Genomic DNA, 25648 nt, shown 5'->3' with positions numbered 1-25648 from the left:
GGAGGAACAGAGACAAAGTCTACCCCTTGATCAGAGAAACTGCAGAGTTACACTGCAAACGGTTTGGATACAGAGCAGAGTGAAGGATTGTGGCCAATTTGCAAACCGCCACAGTAGGTATAGTCAAGTGATTAGGTTATCACGAATAAAATGTTAGCAGAAGTGAAATGTGTAGGCCTGGATCTTCTGACACAAAGCTCTCTTTCCTTCACATTCTCTTCTCCTTTCAAATTTTAAAAAAATTTTTCATTTATTTATTTATGATGGTCACAGAGAGCGAGAGAGAGAGAGAGAGGCAGAGACACAAGCAGGCTCCATGCACCGGGAGCCCGATATGGGATTCAATCCCGGGTCTCCAGGATCGCGCCCTGGGCCAAAGGCAGGTGCTAAACCACTGCGCCACCCAGGGATCCCCTCTCTTCTCCTTTCATTCCAACTAGAATCCACCTGATGTTATTATGCATGTAATATCAAGGCAGAGCAAAGCTTTAAGAGGAACCTGGGAGAACCAGGGAGAAGAGCTGCCAGTTGAACAGGATCATTTACATTCTACCTGTTAGGGAACAGAGACAGAGACAAACAGACAGACAGGCAATTTTTGAACCATTGCGTTTAGGGACTCTATTACAGTCTCTTGTCAATTCTCCAACTAATGGATGTGAAAATTGATGTAGGCATTAAAATCTAGGGGAAAGTAAAAATGTTTAGGAGTTTCAGAGAGCCTTGATATGCATTGTGTAATGTAACCTCCAGTTGACTGGAGGTCTTCATTATTTTTTTTCTGAGTAACCTCCAGTCAAGGTCTTCATTATTTTTCAATGTAGATTTTTGCTTTTTTTTTTTTTTTTCTGTTTTTACCCAGAAATGTCAATATACTAAGCTGGATCTTAAGAAAGTGTGGGGTAGTCAACAAGGACTACTTGCATGTGGATTACAGAATCATTACCCCATTTTCAGATAGGAGCGCTGAAATTATATAGCAAATAACTGCTGAAAATAGTATTCCAATATTGACTTATCAGATCCCAAACCCATCGCTTCTCGGCCTTTTGGCTAAGATCAAGTGCAGATCCCAAACCCATTTCCCACCTAAACGGTTATTAGCTTTATTAGCTATACTTTCCTTGTAGGTATAATGGAGGTTCTATTCTCTGTGTTGTCATCTTTAGAGCGGGTAGAGAAACTTCTCATTCTATCCAACGGCAGTGGTCTATAGGGATGCATTACAGAAATGTGGCCAGGACTCCAAAACTAATATTCTCTTTGGAGAAAGAGAAGCAAGAGAGTTCAGCCAAGTCATCTTCTTGCCAAAATTACTCCCAGATAAAATTATGACTCATTTAAGATCTTTATTAATTAATTTGATGAAGGAATAGCCAGCTGATGCCATCCATGCAGTACGGTAATGGTGGCTCCTGCTAGAGCCATAAATCAGAAGAGGAATAGAAGCAGGTTTAAAAGTGGCAAAATGCTTTGGATTCTCTTAGTCTTTTGCCAGGGGCTTTGTTTCTGGCCAAAATTGTAATACATTTAACAGTATTTGCATATTCCTCTGAGCAATATGTGTGCGTGTGTATGTGCATACACACAAAGGATTATTTGGAAAATATGACATTTTATAACTGCACTACTAAGTCAAGATTTAGTATCTTATACTTTTCTGCAACTGAGCAGGAGGAAAAAAAGTCTAATGCCTGGCACTAAATTTTGCTTTCCAGTTCCAAATAACAGTTTTAAATCTCAGAGCTTAAACAGCAAGGGATCCAAAAAGAAATTTATATACATAATTAACTACATAACTGATTACACTTGCCTGAATATAGACTTGATTAGTTTAGTGTTTCTTGAGTACAAGTTTCCAAGCAATAGTACATTTGGTGAATTGAAACAGGAATAAATAATGATAAGAAATTTACTGATGGCTAAATAAAAATAAGATTTTGCAAACATCTTCATATAATTCAAAACTATATTCACAGAAGTAATTCTTTTGTGTATTTCATGGAAAATATTCCAAGTAATAATGCTGTCAGAATTATTTTTCATGAACAAATGCTGAAAGTTAGTAGCTCTTCACCAAAACTTGAAGCTGGGGGAAGCCTTGTGCAGGATCTCATCCAGATCATTATCATGTTAAGGATGAAGAAGCTGATACCTAGAGAGGATTATTGATGAGTTCAAGATTAGGTTTTTTTTTTTTGCCCACTCTTATAATTCATCCCTCAATCCTTCATGCTTTTCTTTAAGTGCTTTTCTAATCAATTACTAGTGTAAAGAAGAGGAGAAATGAACTCTACATACAAAAATAATTTCAGAATCATAAATAAAACAATTTCCTTATATCATTAAAGAGTATTTACTACAACATGCATTCCACATACAAGTTTTTCTCTCTGCCTGGCAGGTAGTAGGGTCTCAATATTATTTGAATGAGCAAATTCTTCCAGGCTAAAGACAAAAGCAAAGAAAACCACCCCTCTTGCCCCCACATGTGGGTTCCTTGTAGAGAACTCTTTCTTTCCACCCTACCTGGCCAGCAGGTCTCACAGGGCTCAATCTGAATGTCACTCCCTGAGAAAGCCTCTGCCTCCTCCAAACGCTAATCACAAAACTGGGGTAATTGTGGTCGTACTTATTTTTCACAGCCTTGATCAGAACTTCATCTTTAATTATGTATGTAAATACGTATTTCACGTGTCTCTTTCCCACAAAATCAGAAGTTTCTTATCAAGGATTGTGTCCATCTTCACCTCTCTGCCACTACTCCTTGGCACTCACATTGCCCCATAATAACGTCCCAATAAACATTTGCCAAATACATGAATAAAAGAATGAATGAATGAACAAATGAACAAGCAAATGACTGTGTGACAAAATCACTTTTGGCTAGACAGACCTACGAAGAATAGATAATTTGTCTTTTTCCTTAAGTTGTTTAAAATGAGATAGGAAAGGAAGAAACCAATCATACAGACATCTGAAACTCAGAGTTCTGCATCAGAAGGGAATACAGACAAAATTGTAGCAAGGAAATAAAATGGTGCCAAAGAAACACATTCAGGAAAAAAAAAATGGCTATGGTATGGGAGACCTGCCACTTCCCACAATAAATGGGAGCAGTTTACCTTCCAAGCAAGTCCCAACAGTGCTGGCATGGCAACAGCATCTTGCACATGAACACATCTTGCACATTCATTCACTGAATGAATGGAAGTCTTACATGTGCTCTTCTTCATCCTTCTGTGTTGGCAACTGTTATGTAAAGATTGAGGAGAGAGCAAGGACAGTCTTACCACAATCTTAAAATGAGATTCAAGAGTCTTAAGGCCAATTGTTCTTGAAAATCCTCCATAGCTGCTCAGTTGACTCATCACCAACCAACCAACCAAAACATACTCAAGTTCATGGTTATACCTATCATGATAAATGAGGCAAGAAATTAGAACTAACTTTTCAAAATGAAGTCAAAAGCTTCAAAAGTGGGGCACCTGGGTGGCAAGTCAGTTGAGCACCCAGCTCTTGGTTTCAGCTCAGGTCGTGATCTCAAGATTGTGAGATAGGGCCCCAAGTCAGGCTCTACACTCAGCGTGGAGTCTGCTTGGGACTCTCTTTCCCTTTCCCTCTGCTGGCCCCTCACCCCATTCTCTATCCCTCTTTCTCTCTCTCAAATAAATAAGTAAATCTTTTAAAAAATCTTCAAAAGCAAAAAGGAGACCTAAACCAAAAATTAAAGGCTGTGACATTAAACAAAGAAAACAAAAACAAGCTGTACTTTCATAAATTACAAAAATAAACAAAAGGAAACAGCATACAATGGTTTATGTACACTGTTTGACACACATCTTGCAACTGGAAGAATCAAGTTCCAAAGCGGAAACACATACTAAATGACGCTTTTAGCATCAAAGCCCAAAGCAGGTTCATTATATCAAGGTTTCTAGACACGAGGATCAAAGAGAGAATTCCCAAAGAAGGAAGGTTTAGGGAACTCCTTATATACCAAAATGAGTATATCAGAGGAGACATGAAATAACAAAGATGAAGATGGTAGTAATAACCAACTGAGGAATGTGTTATAATGGAGAAAGTTTGGTTGGCAATGCTCAAAGTACTTGGAATGGTGAAATTAAAAGAAGAAAAATGAAACAGCTGGCAAGGAAGCAAAACAAAGCAAAATGTGGATGAGTGGCCACTATAGCTATATTCAGATTTGTATGATACCTCTAAGGCCTCTGGCTTATATTTTATGAAAGCCCCTTGAATAAAGATCTTGATTCAGAAAAATCACATTTCTTTATGGTTGAAAGTTTTTGTGTGTTCTTTCAAATGCTTTGTAAGCCATCATGCATTTACTGACACACTCTGAATAGCCAAAAAGATAATTTTCTGAAAAATTAATTTACCTGGTCTTAAGATTCAAATTTAGAAGTCCCCACTCCTAATACTTTGATTCAGAAAAAGAACAGTATTGCAAGATAACCCAATAGTTTCATTAGGAGAAATTGTTTTACACTTTTAAATGCTAAGACTGGAATAATAGTGGTTAAGACCAATTCTCAAACTATCTGTAATAAAGGTTTTTCTAATCTGTTGCAGATTGATACTTTCATAAAATACAAAAAAAACCCTAGAAAAATTAAATTAATAACAGACTAATTATGAGAGAAACATAAGACAAATCTAAATTAAAGGACATTCTATAAATATCTGACCAGTTCTCCTCAAAACTATCATCAAAAGGCCATCAAAAACAAGCAAAGTCTGGGGGTGCCTGGGTGGCTCAGTCGGTTACACATTTGCCTTTGGCTCAGGTCATGATCCCAGGATCCTAGGATAAAGCGCTGTGTCCAGCTCCCTGCTCAATGGGGTATCTGCTTCTCTCTCTCCTTGCCGCTTATGCTTTCTCTTGCTATCTCGGTCTCTCTCTCCATAAAATAAAATAATAAAATAAAATAAAATAAAATAAAATAAAATAAAATCTTAAAAAAACCAAGCAGAGTCTGAAAAACTGTCACAGACAAGAAGAGCCTAAGGAGACATGACAACTAAATGTAATGTGGCATCCTAGATAGGATTCTGGAACAGAAAAAGGACCAATGAAACAGAAAAAAGTAAAACTAAGAAAATCTCAATGAAGTGTGGACTTATTAATAATCATGTATCAATATTGGTTTATGAATTATAACAAATGTACCATACTAATGTCAGATATTAATAATAGGGTGTAGGGTATATGTACTACTTCATAATTTTTCTGTAAATCTAAAACTATTAAGTAAAATTTAAAAGATATATTTAAATTAAAAAAAAACAAAGATATGCAAGGTATAAGCCCCCAAAATGTTAAATTATTACTTTGAACCGACAGAAAATTACTCTGTCAAATCTTGAAGTGATATGAAAAATTTCTAAATTCTTACTCTCAATTTCTGTGCTTATCTCATACGCTGGTAATCAACAGTTCATGGACTGTCACTAACCTATTGACCACACTTTGAGTAGCACTGTTGTAGACTAGTGCTTCCCAAATACTATGGTGGAGTTTCCACTGGGTAGACAGCTATTAAGAAAAGCTAGGATAGTGAATTAATTTTTCATTAAGCTAATTTGAGGTAGACACCATACCCTGAGATTGTCTCCTTTCCACATATTTAAGGTTATACTGTTTCCACATATTTGTACATGTGTGTGCATGTGCATGAAACAATGGAGAAGGTAGGTGGTAGTTGTTTTTGCTTGGATTTTTTGCCTAGAGATTACTTTTTCCTAGAGATTACTGAAGAGTGGCCTAAACCATAAACATGTTTATAATTTTTCATGAAAAAAGCATGCACTTAAAAGAGTTCCAAGATTGAGAAATCCAGGTGTTGTGATTCCAATACAATTCATTTCATCTTTGAACTGTGCCTTCCTCAGTGTGTTGGCTGTCATTTTTTTTTCTTAAGATTTTATTTATTTATTCATGAAAGACACACACAGAGAGGCAGAGACATAGGCAGAGGGAGAAGCAGGCTCCAGGCACGGAGCCCGATGTGGGACTTGATCCTGAGATCTCGGGATCACGCCCTGAGCCAGCGGCAGGTGCTCAACTGCTGAGACACCCAGTGACACCCAGTCGCTGGCTGTCACTTTAATCCAGTTTTTCTCATGGTCTCCAGATGGCTGCCATAGTTCCAGCCATCCCATGAAAACAAGTTTTCCAAAAAAATAAAAGGCTGCCAGTGGTGATTTATCATACAACTAAAGAAGCTTAACCCTTAGAACTCTTCACATTCACAGGCTCTTTCCAAGGCCCTAGAAAGTACCCTTGCAATGTGTGTATTCACTTGATCATATACTGTTGTAAACTGTAAAAAAGCAAAACAATTTTATGCCTTTTTTCTTAAAAAGGGCCCCCAAATTGGATAAGCTTCAATCCTCACAACCTGGATCCTACCTTAAACAGCATTTTTTCTTCTTGTATCTTTCTCTTTTTGAGAGTAAAAAAAATCTTTCCCAGAACTTCTGCATTAATATCTCATTGGCTGAAACTAAGCCAAGTCTCACTCCTAGAGAAATCACTGGCAAGGGTTGGAGTTATATAATTGGCTTATGCTAATCAAGATGCACCTCTTGCTGCAGAGGAGGAACCCAATTTAACTTGAAGCCACTGGCTACTAGATACCTGAACAAAATTGGAACACCAAAAACAAGGAGGAGTGTGGGTAACCTTTGTGGTTTCTTCAGAGACCTCCCAATCAGAGATCTTTTATATGCAACTTCTTTCCCTGAGAAACCATATCTTAAATCCTTGCTCCTTTTATAGCCCCTGGAAATATGGGGAATCTCTCCAGAAATCTCTGTAAGGCCCTCACCACCCCTGCAGGATATTTTGTTGGATAGTGTGTGAGATAGGTATCCACACCTTTCTCTCTTTTCACAACAAGGCCTCAGGAACCATGCAGCCAGTCTTGGCCCCACTAAACTTTTATTCACGGCTAGCCAGCCCCACTCTCATCCTTTATTTCTGGAACAGACCCTGTCTTCCTCTGAGTTTAGAGGCATCCACCCACTAGCTCCATTCCTTGGTGGCAGTTGGGGAATGCACATCATAACTCTCTCAGTCTGTCTATACTCTGTGTGGGTGAAGGGTCTGTTCTATACTCCACTTTTTCAATGTAAATTAGTCAAAACGAAATAAAATTTAAAAATCAGTCACATGTATGTCATGTGCTCAGTAGTTACATGTGACTAGTGGCTACCATAATGGAAATCATAGACATAGAACATTTTCATCATTATAGAAGGTTCTATTGGTTCTTGAACATCTACTTTAAAGTTTCTACATGGTGGGATGCCAGGGTGGCTCAGCTGGTTGAGCTCTGACTCTTGATTTCAGCTCAGGTGGTCTGGGGGTTATGGGATTGAGCACCGTGTTGGGCTCCACACTCAGCATAGAGTCTACTTAGGATTCTCTCACTCCCTCTCCCCCTCCCTCCACTTGAGTGCATGCTCTCTCTCTAAATAAAGGAATAAAAAAGGAGAGAGAGAAGACTCAAATTAATAAAATCATGAATGAGAAAGGAGAGATCACTACCAACACTAAGGAAATACAAAGGATTTTAAAAACATATTATGAACAGCCATACGCCAATAAATTAGGCAATCTAGAAGAAATGGACGCATTCCTGGAAAGCCACAAACTACCAAAACTGGAACAGGAAGAAATAGAAAACCTGAACAGGCCAATAACCAGGGAGGAAATTGAAGCAGTCATCAAAAACCTCCCAAGACACAGAAGTCCAGGGCCAGATGGCTTCCCAGGGGAATTCTATCAAACGTTTAAAGAAGAAACCATACCTATTCTACTAAAGCTGTTTGGAAAGATAGAAAGAGATGGAGTACTTCCAAATTCATTCTATGAGGCCAGCATCACCTTAATTCCAAAACCAGACAAAGACCCCACCAAAAAGGAGAATTACAGATCAATATCCCTGATGAACATGGATGCAAAAATTCTCAACAAGATACTAGCGAATAGGATCCAACAGTACATTAAGAAAATTATTCACCATGACAAAGTAGGATTTATCCCTGGGACACAAGGCTGGTTCAACACTCATAAAACAATCAATGTGATTCATCATATCAGCAAGAGAAAAACCAAGAACCATATGATCCTCTCATTACATGCAGAGAAAGCATTTGACAAAATACAGCATCCATTCCTGATCAAAACTCTTCGGAGTGTAGGGATAGAGGGAACATTCCTCAACAACTTAAAAGCCATCTACGAAAAGCCCACAGCAAATTCTCATTCTCATTCTCATTCTCAATGGGGAAGAACTGGGAGCCTTTCCCCTAAGATCAGGAACAAGACAGGGATGTGCACTCTCACCACTGCTATTCAACGTAGTACTGGAAGTCCTAGCCTCAGCAATCAGACAACAAAAAGACATTAAAGGCATTCAAATTGGCAAAGAAGTCAAACTCTCCCTCTTCACCGATGACATGATATTCTACATAGAAAACCCAAAAGCCTCCACCCCAAGATTGCTAGAACTCATACAGCAATTTGGTAGCATGGCAGGATACAAAATCAATGCCCAAAAATCAGTGGCATTTCTATACACTGAGACTGAAGAAAGAGAAATTAAGGAGTCCATCCCATTTACAATTGCACCCAAAAGCATAAGATACCTAGGAATAAACCTAACCAAAGAGGCACAGGATATATACCCTAAAAACTATAGAACACTTCTGAAAGAAATTGAGGAAGATACAAAGAGATGGAAAAATATTCCATGCTCATGGATTGGCAGAATTAATATTGTGAAAATGTCAATGTTACCCAGGGCAATTTACACATTTAATGCAATCCCTATCAAAATACCATGGACTTTCTTCAGAGAGTTAGAACAAATTCTTTTAAGATTTGTGTGGAATCAGAAAAGACCCGAATAGCCAGGGGAATTTTAAAAAAGAAAACCATATCTGGGGGCATCACAATGCCAGATTTCAGGTTGTACTACAAAGCTGTGGTCATCAAGCCAGTGTGGTACTGGCACAAAAACAGACACATAGATCATAGATCAGTGGAACAGAATAGAGAACCCAGAAGTGAACCCTGAACTTTATGGTCAACTAACATTCGATAAAGGAGGAAAGACTATCCATTGGAAGAAAGACAGTCTCTTCAATAAATGGTGCTGGGAAAATTGGACATCCACATGCAGAAGAATGAAACTAGACCACTCCCTTTCACCATACACAAAGATAAACTCAAAATGGATGAAAGATCTAAATGTGAGACAAGATTCCATCAAACCTAGAGGAGAACACAGGCCACACCCTTTTTGAACTCAGCCACAGTAACTTCTTGCAAGATACATCCACGAAGGCAAAAGAAACAAAAGCAAAAATGAACTATTGGGACTTCATCAAGATAAGAAGCTTTTGCACAGCAAAGGATACAGTCAACAAAACTAAAAGACAACCTACAGGATGGGAGAAGATATTTGCAAATGACATATCAGATAAAGGGCTAGTTTCCAAGATCTATAAAGAACTTATTAAACTCAACACCAAAGAAACAATCCAATCATGAAATGGGCAAAAGACATGAAGAGAAATCTCACAGAGGAAGACATAGACATGGCCAACAAGCACATGAGAAAATGCTCCGCCTCACTTGCCATCAGGGGAATACAAATCAAAACCACAATGAGATACCACCTCACACCAGTGAGAATGGGGCAAATTAACAAGGCAGGAAACCACAAATGTTGGAGAGGATGCAGAGCAAGGAGAACCCTCTTACACTGTTGGTGGGAATGTGAACTGGTGCAGCCACTCTGGAAAACTGTGTGGGGGTTCCTCAAAGAGTTAAAAATAGACCTGCCCTACGACCCAGCAATTGCACTGTTGGGGATTTACCCCAAAGATACAGATGCAGTGAAACGCCGGGACACCTGCACCCCGAGTGAAAGGGAATATAAGGGAAGGGAGAAGAAATGTGTGGGAAATATCAGAAAGGGAGACAGAACATAGAGACTCCTAACTCTGGGAAACGAACTAGGGGTGGTGGAAGGGGAGGAGGGCAAGGGGTGGGGGTGAATGGGTGACGGGCACTGAGGGGGGCACTTGACGGGATGAGCACTGGGTGTTATTCTGTATGTTGATAAATTGAACACCAATAAAAAATAAATGTATGAAAAAAAAATAAATAAAGGAATAAATAAAATCTTAAGAAAAAATAAAATTATTAAGTTCTACATGGTAGTCTCAGAACTTTTGGTATCTGAAACTTATCATACCTTAAGGACTCAGGCAAACCTAATAAACTGTTGCACATACACTTAAAATGTGAGATGTATTAATTAAATATAATTTTCCCCATGAATCTCATTTCATTCGTAATAATCATTATGTTCTTAAAGTTGTAAATACGTTACAAGGACTACTTTGATCAGTTTGTTTCAGAAATCACATACATGCACACAGACCCTATTTTTCCCTTTCTCTGAAGAACCCTGACTAATACAAGCTCCTCTGGGGACTTCTGGGAAGGTAGGTCCCTTGTCCTGTGGTACAGTATTTGTTCAGGTCTAGAAGTGACAGGAGGAACCAGAATTCCGGGGAACAAGGGTGGTTGGCTTGGATGCAGGATAGCAGCAAGGGGAGTGACCCAACTTTCAGTGAGAGGCTAGTCAGACCCAAGAAGCAGAATCAAGTAGGCCACAGTAAAGTTTGGTGGCTTTGGTTATGGCTGAGGTAAAATAAGTAACTAAGGGTTTGGATGTGTCATTCAAGGAAATATCAGGAGCAAAATATATGTCTGAAATTGACTTGAACTAACTTTAGGCATTAAGTCAATTACCCAAATTTAAAAAAAAAAAATCATTACTGTAGATGTATTACGTTTGACTTTAGTTTGAAATTATGTGAATTAATATTTTGATTTCTAGGGGCACAGTGGTTGAGCATATGCCTTCAGCTCAGGTTGTGATCCCAGGGTCCTGGGATCAAGTCCCACATCAGGCTCCTGGCAGGGAGCTTGCTTCTCCCTCTGCCTATGTCTCTGTCTCTCTCTGTGTGTCTCTCATGAATAAATAAAATCTTAAAAAATTTTTGATTTCTATAAATCTTAACACTAACCCATGTAGGTTTAAAAATACTGCATGCTACTGCATGCTACTTGGATAAAACTAATCTTTCTTTCTTTCTTTCTTTCTTTCTTTCTTTTTTCTCTTTCTTTCTTTTAAATTTAAGTTCAATTAATTAATATATAATATATTATTAGTTTCAGAGATAGAGTGTGATCCATCAGTTGTGTACAACACCCAGCACTCATTACATCAAGTGCCCTCATAATGCTCATCACCCAGTAACTCCATCCTCCCACTCACCTTGACTCCAGCAACCCTCAGTTTATTTCCTATAGTTAAGAGTCTCTTAAGGTTTGTCTCCCTCTCTGATTTCATCTTGTTTTACTTTTCCCTTCCTTCCCCTATGATCCTCTGTTTTGTTTCTTAAATACCACGTATGAGTGAAATCATAATTGTCTTTCCTGATTAACTTATTTTGCTTAGCATTATACCCTCTAGTTCCATCCACATCGTTGCAAATGGAAAGATTTCATTTTCTCTGATAACTGAGTAATATTCCATTGTATATATACACCGCATCTTCTTTATCCATTCATCTGTTGATGGACATCTGGGCTCTTTCCATAGTTTGGCTATTGCAGACACTGCCGCTATAAACAATAGGGTGCAGGTGCCCCTTCAGATCACTATATTTGCATCCTTTGGGTAAATATCTGGTAGTGCAATTGCTGGGTCATAGGGTAGCTTTATTTTTATCTTTTTGAGGAACCTCCATACTGTTTTTAAGAGTAGCTGTGCCAGCTTCCATTCCCATGGGCAGTGTAAGAATTATCCAGATTCTTAATGTTGAGAATAAAATATCAACATTTTTAGAGGACTGAATTATGTACAATTGGCTCAATTTCTGAAACCTTAGGTTTTCACTAACTCTTGAAATAAACTTTTATTGACAATTTTTCACACACTCTGGAAATCAATCAATGATGTATTATTTGGAATATTTTAACTTATATTTAAAAGCTGCAGCAGTGAATCAATCACTTTCAAATTCTATTGTGACCAAAGAATGAATGAGGAATCCATTTACCCTCTATTCTAATCCAGTGCATTCAAACTTCATTTTTTCATTTTTTGAATGTGAAATGCTGCAGTGTTAGCATCTGATGGAGTCCTAAAAATAGTGTTCTAGGGATGCTTGGGTGGCTTAGTGGTTGAACATCTGCCTTTGGTTCAGAGTGTGATCCTGGGGTCCTGAGATGGAGTCCTATATCAGACTCCCTGCAGGGAGGCTGCTTCTCTCTCTGCCTGTGTCTCTGCCTCTCTCTGTGTGTCTCTCATGAATAAATAAATAAAATATTTTAAAATAAAAAAAAAGGAATGGAAAGCCCTAAAATTTTTTTGAAAATAGTTTTCTATTTCTGCAGAGCAGACCATCCCAAAAACTAGTGCCTTGAAACAATAATAATCAGCTGGGGCTGGCCCCAGGACACCTTGGTTCTCCTCCACATGGCCAGCTTAAACGTTCTCAGCATGATGGCTGGGTTCTAAGAAGGAGCACTTCAAAGGGCACAAGTGGAAGCTGCAAGCCTTTGTGAGGCTGAGGACCGCATTCCTCCGTACAAAGCAAGTCCTAGGCCACCCCAGATTTAGTGTGTAGACAGAATTCCCAAGATGCTTCCCATGATCTCTGCCCCCTGGGATTGTTCCCATGGTGATGTTACTTGGAAAAGGGATTAGTTACATGGCAAAGGGATTTGCAGATATAATTAAGATTACTAATCAATTGACTTGAAGATAGAGCTATTATCTAGGTGGGCCTGACCTAATTATATAAACCTTTTCAAAGCAGGAATTTTTCTCTTGCTGGCAGCAGAAGGGCAAATTAGAGAGATCAGAAGTGGAAGAGTAATTCAATTAAGGGGAGGTTCCCCATTGCTGAGATGGTGGAGATGCATGGCCGAGATCTGAGGGTGCCGTCTAGGAGCTAAGAGTGGTCCCTGGACAGTAAGTTGGTAAGACAGGTGGATGTCAGTCCCACAACCAGAAGGAAATAAATTCTGCCAATAACTTAATGGGATCTTAGAAATGAATCTTTCCCTGTCAAACCTCTACATGAGGATACAGTTGGCCAGTGCCTTGATTTCAGCCGCGCTAGACTCAGAGCAGAGGCCCCAGCTAAAATACACTGAACTATTAACACAAAGGAAACTGTGAGATAATAAACGTGTGTTGCTTTAAGCTGTGGTGTGTGGTAATTTGTTACACAGCAAGAGAAAACTAAGACATAGGGGACAGAGGCTAGAATAGACTTCGCCTCCTGATGAGAGCAGTAGCAAAGGTTACTGCAAATGGCTGTGGAATGGGGATGTTGGTGTTTGAAAATATGGGGTCCACGTCAATCCAAATAATAGCTAGAATTATCTGAAATAAAACCCAACACCTACTGCTATTCTCAGTCACCTATAGTTGTGAGTTTGGGTCTTCTAATTGTGTAGATATAAGTAGTAAGAAAAGAAACCGATGTGACCGACAGCTCAAGTTATTCATTATCATACTGGCTTGACAAAAAAAAAAATTGTGTACAACATGATCCCTCTTACAAACTTAAATGATCACCATAAATTTCAAATATTATTTTTTATTAGTGAGCAATGCTTAAAAATTTTTCACTTGAAAGTTTTAGTCCACAGCATGCCAAGTGTTGATACGGGGTTCAAAGAGGCCTAAAATATAAGAAAGACTGCCTTGAACATGTCTGTAAAATAATCACAGAGGAAAGGTCTCATGTGGCATTATGAATAATAAGATTTAAATATCAACTCACTGCTGAGGGTCCTTAAAGTCAGGTGCTTTTCCATACTAGTAGCTAAGATATCTCACAAGGGCTTGATATTCATTCACAGAGAGGTTACGGATACATTAAAGGCAATTAGAGACATAAATCTCAACATTATGTTTCTTCTCTCAGAGATCTCAAAGGGTATTCATGTTTCAAAATCTAAAAATATACCCTGCCACCAAATGCACAAGGTCAATAGGCAATTCATAGAAATTGCAATAAAAAATTGAAAGATCTATTTATCCCTATAATATACGGACCGTGGCCTTGGGGATGGGGATTATGATAAGAATAATGATTGGCGTGCATTGAGTGTTTATGGAGTTCTAAGCACCGTGGTAAGCACTTAATGTCATTCCAACCTTATTACAGGTGTACTTTATTTTATTATGCTGTGCTTTTTCACACTTCACAGATACTGCATTCTGTAAGGTTTCTGGCAACCCCGCATCGAGCAAGTTACCAGAATCATTTTTCCAACTACATTTACTCACTTTGCGTCTCTGTGTCACACTTTGTAACTCTCATAATGTTTCAACCTTTTTCATTATTATATTTGTTACGGTGATCTGTGATCAGTGATTACGACTCACTGAAAGCTCAGATAATGGTTAGTGGCTGTTAGCAACAAAATATCTTTAAATTAAGGTATGTACATTGTCTTTCTTGACATACTATTGCACACTTAATAGACTAAAGTATAATGTAAACATAATTTTTACATGCTCTGGGAAATCAAAGCATTTATTTGAGTCTCTTTATTGCAGCATTTACTTTATTGTGGTGGTCTGGAACAGAACCTACAATATTTCCAAGGGATGCTTGTACTACTGTCTTCGTTTTAATCCATTCTGGTTGTTTTAACAGAGATACCATAGATTGGGCATCTTATAAACAACAGCAATTTCATTCTTCCAATTGTGGAGACTAGAAGTCTGAGGTGGGGGTGTCAGCATGGTCAGGTTCTGCTGACAGCTCCTTTGTGGATTACAGACTGCTAACTTCTAGTTGTAGCCTCGCGTGGTAGAGAGCAGAGAGAGAAAGCAAAGCTCTCCCATGACCCTTACAAGGGCACTAATCCCATTGATCAGGGCTCTACCCTCATGACCCTATCTACTCCTAACAAGCTCCTAAAGGCTTCACTTCCTAATACCATCACATTACGGGGTATGGTTTCAACATAAGAATTTGGTGGAGTTACACACTTTCAGTTCACAACAACTACCCTGAATGATAGGAATCATTGTTCCCAGTTAACTGGTGAGAAATGAGAGCAAAAAACATTGAGTAAATTGCCCTGTGCCCAGGATAGTTCTGTAGGTCCTAATTGAGTCTGTGCAGGAAAGATTCTGTGGTCTGTTGAAAACAGAAGAGGCTGGAAGTGATGCCTCCATTGAAAGTAAAAAGATACTTAGAGAAGGGAGAAAATAGACAAATCAACAAAAACTCCACAATTGTGATTCATAAACATCTGGGGCAGAGATCATTTACCTGATTGTGAAAGAAAAGGACAGCCCCTGGGATGCCAACAAGAGCATCAGAGGTCACAGTGAGATTAGTGAAATGATTTTTCAGGTATCATAAACTAATGGGGAGATTTTTATGTCTAAACTTTAACGGCATGCAGAACAGAGAGAGAAATGAAGGTCTGAATTTACATTTTATGTCAATTAAATATATTGGTCTTAAACTCTGGCATAAAGATTGCATTCCAGATTCCAGTTCTCTTTTGAATTCAGAGAGAGGGGGGATTATAACTCAGTCATATCATTGAAGATTATTTAAAGGAAAAACTGAGGCAAATGTGTACTGATATGGGCAAATGCAAGAAGTCTCTCCCACCTGTGATTCTGTAGAGCTTATGGATGCTGCTGACACCAAACTCTACTACGCCTGTGGCAACAACCTAACTCTTACAAGATTACTGGAAAGTTCAAAATGTAACAAGAAGGATGATCACTTTAATAACAAAGATGAATAAGAGAATTTGAAGCGGAGTTCTATTGGACTTTTATCATCTGAGGCAAGTTCAATTACTTCGGCTGAACCAGATAGAATTCACAATAAGCCCAACAGTTACCTTAAATTGGTTAAATTTATTTATACATATATTTAACAGAAGAGGTCACAAAACGTTTGGCTGGTATGTTCTGTTAGTTACTACCAGCTTCTGAAATTAATCATTTAATAAATCATTTAATATATAAATGCTCTTGTTCATTCTCTTCTCTAGAAGAGTTTTCACTGAAAGTTTGTTACAACTTGTCATCAAAATTATCTGGACCCGTTGTTTTCTTTCTAAGAACCCCATTTAAAATAAAAAATTCCATATGTCTAAGGGACTTCTCAGGATTTGTTTTGTTGTTTTAGTTTATTCTGGCAAATTAATTTTTTGTAGGCATTTGTTTTCATTTGTTTTAAAAATTATTGTCATGAAGTTTTTTCCTTAATTTCCTTTTAATCTCTACTGTTCCTTGGGTTGTATACCAGTTATTATTACCAACATAGTGTTTTTGTACCTTCTCTTGTTGTTGATATGTTAATAGATATGTTAATTCTATTAGTAACTTGGAAATTTTGTGCTTTTTTTTTATCCTTTTCTACTTTGTTTTCTATTTCATTTATTTCCACTGTATTCTAGATTATTTCCATACTTCTACTACTACTAGGTTTATTCTATCGTTGCTTTTATAGTTTTTCAAATAGTTACTTAGCTTATTAGCTTTTGGTCTTTTGACTTTTCTAAATTATCAATTTAAAACTACACATTTCCCTCTCTTCATTGCTGTAGCTGATTCTCCAAAATTGTTATACGTAGTGTTTGTTTTTATTTTTCAGGTCTAGATATTTTAAATTTCCCATTATGATTTCTTTTTTGGCCTGTGAATTATTTAGAAGTACATTTTACAATTTGCTAGCGTATAGGATTTTCATGGTCATCTCTTTACAAATTGATCTGAATTTTAATTGCATTGTGGTCAGAAATTGTGGTTCCAATTCAAGATTATTGATACTTGAACCGTGGATTATTAAGTAATCACATTTCATAAGGTTCTGAGTGGTGTGAAAAGAATGTGCATTCTCCAACTGTTTTATGAGGTCCTGTATATGTGCCCATTAGACTGAGTTTGTTAATTGTCTTATTCAAAACTTAGGTTTACTGATATTTTCATCTATGGGACCTATTTGTTACTGGGTAAGTGAGCTAAGAATCTTCACTATGGGGCAGCCCCGGTGGCGCAGCGGTTTGGCACTACCTGCAGCCTGGGGTGTGATCCTGGGGACCCGGGATCGAGTCCCACATCGGGCTCCCTGCATGGAGCCTGCTTCTCCCTCTACCTGTGTCTCTGCCTCTTTCTCTCTGTGTCTATGAATCAATAAATAAAATATTTTAAAAAAAGAATCTTCACTATAATAGATTTATCTATTTCTTTTTGTAGTTCTATCAATTTTTGACTCACATATTGCAAAGCTATATTATTAAGGGCATTCAAATTTACAGTTGCTATAAACATCCTTCTAGTTAATTTGTGCATGTGTGTAATATACATTATATACATATATACATACATGCACATGCATATACTTAGCCACACACTTACATATACTCATGGTAGCCAGCCTCCAAGATCATTCTTATGATCCTTACCTTCTGGTATTCAGACCCTGTGGAGTTCCTTCCCATTCTCTACCACAGTTAATCTACATGACCAATAACATATAGGAGAAATGATAGTATGTTCTTCTTAAAATGTAAAAGAATGTGATTTCATTTTGGATGCTCTCTTGTTCTCTCTCTCTCATCACATTTTTGGGGGTGAGCATGCTGCTGTGTGTTAGCAGCCCTCAGGAGAGGCCCATGTGGTAGGGAACTGAAGTCTCCAGTGAATAGTCAGCAAGGAACTGAGACCATCCAGCAATCATGACAGTGAGCGCGGGAAAGGATTCCCTAGCCCTACTCAAGCCTTGAGATGACTGCAACCTCATCAGAGACCCTGATCCAGAACCTCCTAGATAAGCCATTCCTGGATTCTTAACCTCATCTTTAAACAGAAATACTACAATTCCAAACAACCACCATGAAGAATACTTGCCAACCACTTTCAAATTTAAACAGAAATGATGGTGAACACTGACAGCCTTGATCTCAGGCAAAATATAGGTATTTCTGAGAATAAATGAGAGTTTCAAAAAGTCTTTGATTAGAGCACCAAGATGGAGGGACATGGGGAGTCCATGGGAGAAGCATTCGGTGCCCCTAGGGAGACACTAATTCTACACTATAAAGTGGCAGGAGAGGGATAGCTGAAAAAGAGACCCTGATGGCAATAATTTTTATTATCTGTAACCTGGCCTGGTAGCTGAGAGAAAATTTAGTAGATTTTTCAGAGGTAGTTAAAGGATTTACTATACACCATACCAACCTCTTAACTGCCACATATGAAGTATATGGTCCCTTAGGAAAGAGGAGTAGTAGTTATAGGAAGTTGAAGAGTGCCCAACTTCACTGTTTACCACCTCCCTCGACTAGGTTCCCCCTGTTGACATGACAAAGAGAACACCTAGGGCCACCTCAGTGGTTAAGCATCTGCCTTCAACTCAGGTCATAATTCCAGGGTCCTGGGATGGAGCCCCACTTTGGGAGAGCCTGCTTCTCCCTCTGCTCCTCCCCTACTTGTGCTCTCTGTCTCGAATAAATAAATAAGATCTTTAAAAAAATAAAATAAATTTAAAAAGAAATAAACCATCTAGGCTCTATACATATATACTGCAGGAAGAAAGTAAAAAAGTATAAAAGAATGTAATCGAGCTACAGATAAAGAATGTATATATAAGAGGAATTATCCAAGGAAACAGAGGAACAGCTCAAAAAAACTTTAAAAAAGGTAAAAGGCAAGCCACCCAGCAGAGCTCAGGGGAAAAGGCATTGGAATAGAAATTAAAAACCATGACCAAAAAACACTACATGACAAATGAAAGTGGAAATAACACAATCAAAAACATAGTAAAGGACATAACTGACAGGTTTTTTTGAAGTCCCAGAAAGAGACAAGAAAGGAAAATAATATAAAAAATATTAGAGATGATAGACACAGGAGTCAAAGTAGATCTACCAGACCCATAATTGATATTTCTGAAGAATAGAACCAAATGAGTTTTAAATTTTTTCCCCAAAAATGAGAGGAGAAAATTATTCCAAAATAAAAGTTTGAATTTTCAGATGAAAAAAACAACATGACCCGGGAAAAACTGAGATAGAATGCCCAAAGTCAAAGTATGCCTAATCAAGGAAAAAGGATCAATATAGAGAAAAGCAAAATGAAAGAAAAAGGACCAATATACATACGAAAAGCAAAAAAGAAAAAGTTCCACACAAGAGAGAAAAATATGGTGGCCCTGAGACTTCGCCACAAAAATCATCTATTCCAGAAGACAGAAGGACAATGCCTACAGAGTTCTACAGCAACGTGTGACCTAGGAATTTATATTCAGCAAGTTTGCTCCTGGTATAAAGGCAAAATATAGAGTTTCTCCAGCATGAGAGAACCCAAACAAAACAACACCTATGAGCAATTGTTGAAAAAGAAACAAAACTTTGACAAAATCCAGTCATCTAAAGAAGTGACAGAATCAATACAATTCAGAAATGAAGGGACCCTGGTAAAATGACCGGTAATGAGTAGAGACTCTGGGCTTAAATCATGTCTCTGTGTGACCTGGGACAAGTTACATAAGCTCTCTGTACCTAAGTCTCCTCATTGTTAAATGAGAACAATAGTCCAACTTAAGTCCTAAGATTTTTCTAAGACTTCATTTGGCTCATGTATGTAATACACTTAGAACAGTGCCTTGTAGAGAAAAAGAGCCATGAGCTATATATGTGTAAGCTAGTATTTCATCTTAGAAATAAGGCTATACAACCATAAGTCCTGTTGCTACAAATCAGAATGTTGGGTACCTCACAGAATTTCTGGGAAAGCTGCGTAGACCACGTTAATGTCTTTATAGCCAAAAACATCCAAAATAATACAAGCCTGTCCTGGTGAGGACAGGTCCATTGTGGCTGCCATGAAGCCCAGAAGCTATAGCTTATGACCCCACCACCCCTGGCACTAGGCAGTGAAGGCCACCACTAGCACTGCTACCCATGGGGCTCTTTTTCTTTTTCTTTTTTTTTTTTAATTAATGTTATTTACTTATCCGTGAGAGACACGGAGATATATATAGAGAGACACATAGAGAGTCAGAGATATAGGCAAAGGGAGAAGCAGGTTCCCTGCGGGAAGCCTGATGCGGGACTCGATCCCAGGATCCTGGGATCATGACCTGAGCCAAAGGCAGACGCTCAACCCCTGAGCCCCCCAGGTGCCCCACCCCTGGTGCTCTTGAAACTTGATCTTGCTGTAATAGCCACCAGAAGGTGCATCTGACTAGTAAACCTTATGAAAATTAATAAAAGGAAACCCTGGGTAGGAGGGATTTGAGAGGCCAGCAGGGGGAGCTCTCATATTCACCACTGTTCAATCCAAATCCAGCAGCCAGAGGTGCAATTTGCGTGGGGATGCTGCTTTACTATCCCAGCAGAAGGAAGGAAGGCTTCTTCATCACCATAGCAACAGCCCAGCCAATGAAAAGCCACTATACGTAGAACTCCTAGTTTACCAAAATAGACTTTTTGTGACGGGCTTCCAACTATTTCCCTTTTCCTCAACAAAAGGCCTTCTTTGTTCTTGTGCACGGCTTGCTTATCCCAGGTGCCATTCTCTGCTATTCCTGGATAAACCCACTTTTGCTAGTAAATAACTGACAGTTTTATTTTCAAGGTTAAGAGGTTATTTTCCAGGTGGCTTCAATAACATGCCCACACCCGAAGAGCAAGAGAAAATGGAAGGGAAGATCAGAACTTTTAACGTTGTAGCGGCAGGTGGGCTCTGTCTTCTACCCAGGCGCGGGTGAAAGAGAATTTCCCAAACACAATCAGAGGATTGAGATGCTGGGCAACCTGAAAGAATGATATGCATCCTCTACAGCAAAGCGAGACAATATAACTCAGATTAAGAGCATGTATAGGATACACAGAACGCCTGCGTGCAAACGCTCTGCAACCGTAGCCAAGTTAATTAAGCTTTAGAAGCCTCAGTTTCATTTGTAAATGGAGATAGTAATAGCACCACTCTCAGTGCTGTCGCAAAGATTAAATGATTTAATTCATTAAATGAGTTTATTCAAGTGCTCAGTAAATGTTAAATATTAAAGTAATTCTTCTTCCTTTTCTTACATTCCACTTTTCACTGCCCAATATCATCATCTACCTTTTTTACACATACTTATAGTCCCCAAAGTGTTCTTACCTAACGAAATTAAAGTATACTTATGCAAACAAAATATATATATATTTTTTAAAGATTTTATTTATTCGTGAGAGACACACAGAAAGAGGCAGAGACATAGGCAGAGGGAGAAACAGGCTCCCTTTGGGGAGCCTGATGCAGGACTCGATGCAGGACTTGACACGGGACTTGATGCAGGACTGGATCCCAGGACCTTAGGATCACGACCTGAGCCAAAGGCAGAGGCTCAACCACTAAGCCACCCAGGGTCCTGCAAACAAAACTATATTCAGCCCTTCTTTAGAGTCTCAAAGCTAGGGTGCCTGGGTTGCTCAGTCGGTTGAGTATCTGACTCTTGGTTTCTGCTCAGGTCCTGATCTTGGGGTCCTGGGATAGAGCCCTGCATTGGGTTCTGTGTTCAGTGCAAAGTCTGCTTGTCCCCTCCCTCAAAGTCGGCTTTGTCCCACTCTGCTCCTCCCCTCACTCACATGTGCTCTCTCCCAAATTAATAAAAACAATTTTTTTTAAGTCTCAACGCCTAAACAGTTGCTAGGTCCAGCTTTCGAGTCCAGGGTATCTGGGAGATGTCTATTTCTCTTTTGTTACATTACAGCCCTCATTGATAGTCTATATTATGCAAACTAAAATTTAAAGGTAACTACCACCTGTATGCCCCATATGTAACTGTGGGTGAAAGGGGAGAAGAAAGGGAGATTCAAGTATATCAGCATATCCATGACACAGCAGAGGAGAAAGCACATGTTGCTGAAATTGTTCTTACCTCTGCAATGTTGTGTATGTACCATGGTTGGTATTTATGATTTATTTTTCATGTCCCCTTGGCCTTCTACCAGCATCTCAGCTGGTGGGGATCTTTAACATGATGAAGTGAACCAGACCTTAATTTCTGCAGGGTCCAATCCTTTTGGGTCCAGCTTCTATCGAGTTGCTATAGTGTTGCACTGACTTGTATCATTGACAGTAGCAGTGGCAACAGAAGAGGCAGCCTAGTGGGAGTACCAACCATAGTCCTTCTCCCTTGAGTACCAACCATAGTCCTTCTCCCCCTCACTGTGAGCCATGTGTGCTGATTGGGTTCTCCAGAAGCACATATTGAGATAGAGTGTGGGGTGCAAGGTGTTTGTTAGGTATCAACGTGTGTGGTGTTAGGAGAGCAGACACAGAATTGAGCAGAAGACTCCTACTTGCAGAGCAAGCCTGGCAGCGCCTGAGCCAGCCTGGTGGGGAGCTCTAGAGGGAGCACTGCTGCACAGCTCTGTCTCCTGCTAGCTGTGAGATGGTAGCTGCTAGCTCAGGAAGGATGTGGCTTGGGGGAGCTGGCTCTCTGCAGTTCAGGAGGACCGGTTAGCTGGAAGCTGTCTGCCAACCACACTGCTCATAGCAGGGTGGCAAATCCTACCTTCGGAGAAATCAGGGTGACTCATCTCCCTGCTTTCCACAGGCAGCAGTCCTGTTGCTCCTTATGCGGCAAGCACAGTCACCCCATCAACATTATAAACTGTTTTTGGTCTTTTCACTCATGGAAACCTCACCTTCCAATCCATTAGGGTTATGTCTGTTGGTAGAAGCATTCCTCCTGTGGGCATGAAGCAAAACACGGAACTTGGAAGACAGGCAATGAAAATTCTGCAGTTGGGTCATTTAGTGTGATGGTCAAAGGTACCTCTTCCACCCTTTTGTCATTTGGAGTATATAGCTTACAATATTGTAGCTTTAGGAAAACAGATTGACATGTTTTATGTTATAGATGTGCTCCTAGAAAAATATCTGTGTGTTAGACAGATTGTAGCAAATTGAATTGTATTTTATTTTTTATATATATTTTTAAAGACTTTTTTATGTTTTTATTTGACAGAGAGAGAGAGCGCGCGCGCACAAGCAGGGGTTGGGGCAGAGGGAAAGAGAGAAGCTCTCTGCTGAGCAGGAAGCCTGACATGGTGCCCAATCCCAGCACTACCAAGATAATGACCTGAGCTGAAGGCAGACGCTTAACCAACTGAGCCACCCAGGTGCCCTTGAATTGTGTTTTAAATGCATTCAGGGAACAAAAGAAATTGTTCCGCAAAAAGAAAATTATTTTTATTAATCACCATTTACTTCCTTTCTCCATCTGCTCTCTACCTCCAGCAAAATGAATATATTTTATCAATCAACTCGTTTGATATTGAGTTTTAAAAGTAATACACACCTGCACTGTTAACCACAATTTAATATCCCATAATATTTCCTGGAAATAGTGGTTTCTTATTCCTAATGAGATAACTAGGGCTTATGAAATTATCTCAGCAGGAAGTAATAGAAATGCGAATATAAAAACCTTTCCATTAATACATGAGAAGAGTTAAATACATGTTCCCATGAAAGGGCCCCAAGCACTTAATCTCATTAAGAAAAATTCACAGTAGCCTGAAGAGTTAAACAGAGATATATGCATGCCAACAGTTCATTACCTTAGAACATGGAATATTTTGAGATTTCTGGGAGTAAAATGAGTAAATGTCTTAAAATTCTTATGATTTGATCTTCATTTTAATATACAGGGCTCTTAACAGACTCTTTAAATTCCTCTTAATTTTACCAAAACTTGGTAAGTTTTGCTTTTGCAATGATCCATAGTATTATTCATGAATTGAACACTTCCTGTGTGTCAGACCAAGGGGTTATTAAATACTGTCCTTCCCCCCAAGATGCTCACAATCGCATGGGCATACAGAAAAGTAAATAAAAAATTATGATGGTGCCCCAATAGAGGTATGCACAAGATTGCCTGAAGGAGAGCCACCAAGGGTGGTCAGAAAAAGGGGCACATGGAGTTGTCACTCAAGCCAAGCTGGAAGGCTGTGGGACTTACCAAGAACATTCTTCTTCTTGTTTTTCTTGTTCTTGTTCTTGTTCTTTTTTCTTCTTCTTCTTCTCCTCCTCCTCCTCCTCCTCTTCCTCCTCCTCCTCCTCCTCCTCTTCCTTCTTTTTTAAGTAGGCTCCACGCACAGTGTGGAGCTCAATGTAGGGCCTGAAAGGAGGACCTTGAGATCAAGACCTGAGCTGAGATCAAGAGTCGGATGCTGAACCTACTGAACCACCCAGGTGCGCCCAAACATGCTTCTTTTGCTCCTTCTTGACCTTTCAATTGTAAGAATGCTCCTTCACCCTGCCCTAAAGAAGAGTTGGCCCTTCTTTCACCCCCACCGCATGCCCTGCTCCTCCCATTCTGCCACTCCACCCACCCTTGAAAACTCATATCATAATTTTCGTTAAGTCACCTTCAGTATTTACATCATTGGGTCATTTGGCATATCATAACTTTTCCTTTCTTTCCTTATTATCTTTCTCTGGTCATTTGCTTGATTTTCAGCCACAAATTCTGTTTAAGTCTCCAAATCTTCACTCCACATGTTTGACATATCATGTTTTGGATTGGTTTCATTTTCATCCCTCCTGGGGTCTTATGATTTGCTGCCAATCCAAACCAGTTGTCCCCCCACTGCCCTGGTGCCCCCCCTCCCCCGCCCAGACTGCAATAGGCCACAGACCGGATTTCTCCTCACATGCTGAGGATTACATGTTCTCTCTCCTGAGTTTACTAAGCTGTTTCCTTCAGTCTTCATTTACTCCCCCATGTTGGGAGGCACATATCCTGATACCTCCCAAAAAAAGTATATAGGAAATAAAATTGCTGAGAGCTCTTGCGCTTGGAGAAAAGACGGGCGGGGAGGGCAGGGAGACAGATTACAGAGGAGCATGAATACACTTTGGGGTGAGATGGATGCGTTCGTTATCTTGATTGTAGGGATGGTTTCATGGTTGTACATGTATAGCAAAATTCATCAAATTGTGTGCTGTATATTATATGTCAATTATATCTTAGGAGTTAGACTACAAGAACATAGAGTCACCTGGGTGGCTCAGTGGTTGAGCATCTGCCTTTGGCTTAGGTCGTGATCCTGGGATCAAGTCCCGTATCAGGATCCCCCCAGGGAGCCTGCTTCTTCCCCTGCCTATGTCTCTGCTTCTGTCTGTCTGTCTCATGAATAAATAAATAAAATATTTTTAAAAGCCTACAAGAACATAAAGAGAAACTAAAAGGATAAGCATATAAAATTCAAAAAAAATTAAACTTTTATTAGCAAGCCTGTGGAAAAGCAGATGCTTTCCTGTTACACACTGTAGGTGGGAATACTAACAATACAACCTCTATAGGGAGGAATTTGATAACATCTAGCCAATTATAAATGTATTTAACCTTTGGCTCAGTAATTCCACTTCTAAGAATCTGTACCAAACATACACTGGCAGAAATATGAAATGATGACTACAAAACCTTTCATTGAAGCACCATTTAGAATAGCAAAAGACTGGAAGCAATCTAAATG

The 25648-nt window shown here is 39.2% G+C and overlaps 1 long non-coding RNA gene across 1 annotated transcript; it reads right to left on the bottom strand.

Annotated features, from left to right (window-relative positions):
* Positions 1-1128: 1128 nt before the first annotated feature.
* Positions 1129-20511, bottom strand: LOC140639399 (uncharacterized). The gene is made up of 3 exons (XR_012036132.1): positions 20442-20511; positions 3126-3414; positions 1129-2155 (listed from the first exon to the last, which is right to left on the bottom strand). It is a non-coding gene; the product is annotated as an uncharacterized lncRNA (long non-coding RNA).
* Between the last annotated feature and the right edge of the window lie 5137 nt (positions 20512-25648).

This window comes from Canis lupus, chromosome 9 (genome assembly GCF_048164855.1).
Source record: "Canis lupus baileyi chromosome 9, mCanLup2.hap1, whole genome shotgun sequence".
NCBI lineage: Eukaryota > Metazoa > Chordata > Mammalia > Carnivora > Canidae > Canis > Canis lupus.
Note: the sequence above shows the minus strand (reverse complement) of the source record. Positions and strands in the feature narration are given on the sequence as shown.